This window comes from Cryptomeria japonica, chromosome 5 (assembly GCF_030272615.1).
Source record: "Cryptomeria japonica chromosome 5, Sugi_1.0, whole genome shotgun sequence".
Classification (NCBI taxonomy): Eukaryota; Viridiplantae; Streptophyta; class Pinopsida; order Cupressales; family Cupressaceae; genus Cryptomeria; species Cryptomeria japonica.
In genome coordinates, this window is record NC_081409.1 from 541,204,010 (window position 1) to 541,206,717 (window position 2,708).

The following is a 2,708-nucleotide window of genomic DNA, read 5'->3' on the forward strand; positions in this document are numbered from 1 at the left end:
GGATTGGAGTCATGCATTAATGTTATTATGTAAATAAATAAATGTAACTGTTGGGTTTCCTTTCTCAAGGGGTTTACATCAAGAGATGTGACTGTTGGGTTTCGATCCTTGGAATCTTTTGAACTGATATATGTTGGATTTTTGAATTGAATAGATTACTTTTTGGCTTGCTTCAATTTTGTGTTTACCTTGTTCATGTAAACAAATCTACAATATGTAGGTTTTCACTCAAGTGTTGTCATCGGAATCCATAATTCGGATCAATATTGTTAAGTATGTCAATTTTTTTTTGAAATATATTGACAAAGTAACTTATTTTCGAAAATAAATATTTTAAGCATTTTAAAAATATTTAAATTTAAAAAGAAAGTGTAACATTCAAGTAAAAATGTTATATATATACAATATAGTAAATACAACAAAATATATATTTTTTATATACAAGGACAAATTTGAAAGTATGTACCTTCACTCATTATAATGAGAGTTGATGTAGGCGAGACCCTTCCTTTTTCCTGATAATTGTGTATGGATTGTTTTTCATTCTTGAATATCGATCGAAGGAGAATGGTGGTTCTATTCAAAGATCCTTTAATGAATTAACTCTAGATATAGTTGCAAAAGTTAGCCCTTGTCTTTCTATTTTACCTATATTAATTGTTGCTTTAGGGAGTGTTAGTCCTTGGGATTTGTGTATGGTGATTGCCCATGTCATGGATAGTGCTATTTGTCTATGATTACCTAGCGAGATTGGTGTTATAGGTATACTTTTTGGGTCATCTTGGTTCCAAGGCGGACCATGGTAATTATCAAATCAAACAACTACATACACATATAGATCTGGGGGTTTTGAGCCATTTGTGTACACAATATGTAGTACCTCTCCAAGAGACCCATTGACAAGCCTTGATTGAATCCATAGGTTTGTTGTTAACAGTGATACATTTGTTTTACACCTTGGATTTGTCAGATATTAGTTATGATATAGTGTAGAGGAATAACTTTACTCAAATAGGGTAAGGATGTCCATGAAAGAAAATGCAACTAACATTATGTGTTATGTGCCTTCGCAGTTCCACAACCTGCGTGGCCAACACCTTCTTTAGCCACACGATACGACGGATGCGACTAACATTGTGTGTTATGTGCCTTTGCACTTTCACAGCTTGCATGGCCAACACCCTCTTTAGCCACGCGATACGGCGAATGCAACTAACATTGTGGGTTATGCGCCTTCACAGTTTCACGACCTGCGTGACCAACACCTTTTTTAGCCACGCGATACAACGAATGCGACTAACATTGCATGTTATGCGTCTTCGCAGTTTCGCAGCCTATGTGGCCAACACCTTCTTTAGCCACGCGAATCGGCAATTTCAACTAACATGTTGTGTTACGCGCCTTCGTTGTTTCGCGACCTGCATGACCAACACCTTCTTTAGCCACGCGATACGACGAATGCGACTAACATTGCATGTTATGCGCCTTCGCAATTTCACAACCTGCGTGGCCAACACCTTCTTTAGCCAGGTGATACATCGAATGCGACTAAAATTGCGTGTTATATGCCTTCACAGTTTCGCGGCCTGCATGGCCAATACCTTCTTTAGCCACACAAATGGACAGTTGCTATAACTCCCTACTCATCCATGTCACCCAAAAACACTTATGTTTCATTAACTATATTGTGCTTGAAAAGACCATTGATGATTGTATGAGAATGTCAATTGTATTAGTAGTAAACCAGAAAGTAAATGGAAACTGTTAGAATAGAGAAAATGGTGTTTTATGGTTTCAAGATGAAAAGACTCATACGATTTTTATATATAATACCATATTTAATAAACTTTAAACATCGTCATACAACATAAAAAATTATAATCATTTAGTTTTCTACAAGGAGAACAAGAACAAAAAATGTTCAATAACCACCACATCTCAATTCTAAAATTTTCTTGGTTTCAATAGGCTAAATATTTCTTGCACTTTTAAAAGTTGTGAATTATGGGCTTGTGAGTTGACATTTTGTATTGACAAAAGAAAGACATGGACTGCATTGAGGTCAAAGGTATGTTTTTCAAACATTTCAATTATTCATTTTATACTTTCAGATATTCACAAGCTCCGGGTCATTATGTCATTGCTAATAAATTGTTTGGCAGTAGTTTTGGATGTGCGATTTCCATTGCCAATTAACTTTTATGGTCACTGTTTATGAAAACTCTCTTCTCAAAACCGTACTTTAAATTAAATAAAAGTTGAAACTTTAATCAACTTTTCTTGTAATAAACAATCTACTTTCTCTGCTTGTTATTGGTGTGTGGGGGAGAAAGCGTATATGTAACCATTCTAAACCATACTTTTAATCTCCAATGCAACTAAACCAAACTTACTTTGTAAAGCTTCTGCATCTTCTATTCCTTGTACTTGGAGATTGCCAAACACTTTTTCAGTAAGCTATTAATTTGAACACTTGTATTGTTCTACAACTTGCTTAGATGTCTTTAGTGATTTTGCACTTTAAACATTTATGAGATTTCACCTACGAGATAAAGTGTTTGCACAACTCTTTGTGAAGATTTGAACTCCTAAAGGATTTTTGAAGCCTTGTTATGGGAAGTACCATTTTCCCTGGAATGACTCCTGCACCATTATCTCCTTTTGCTCTTCTTCTCAAACTGTATAAGATAGAGAAAATAGTATACATG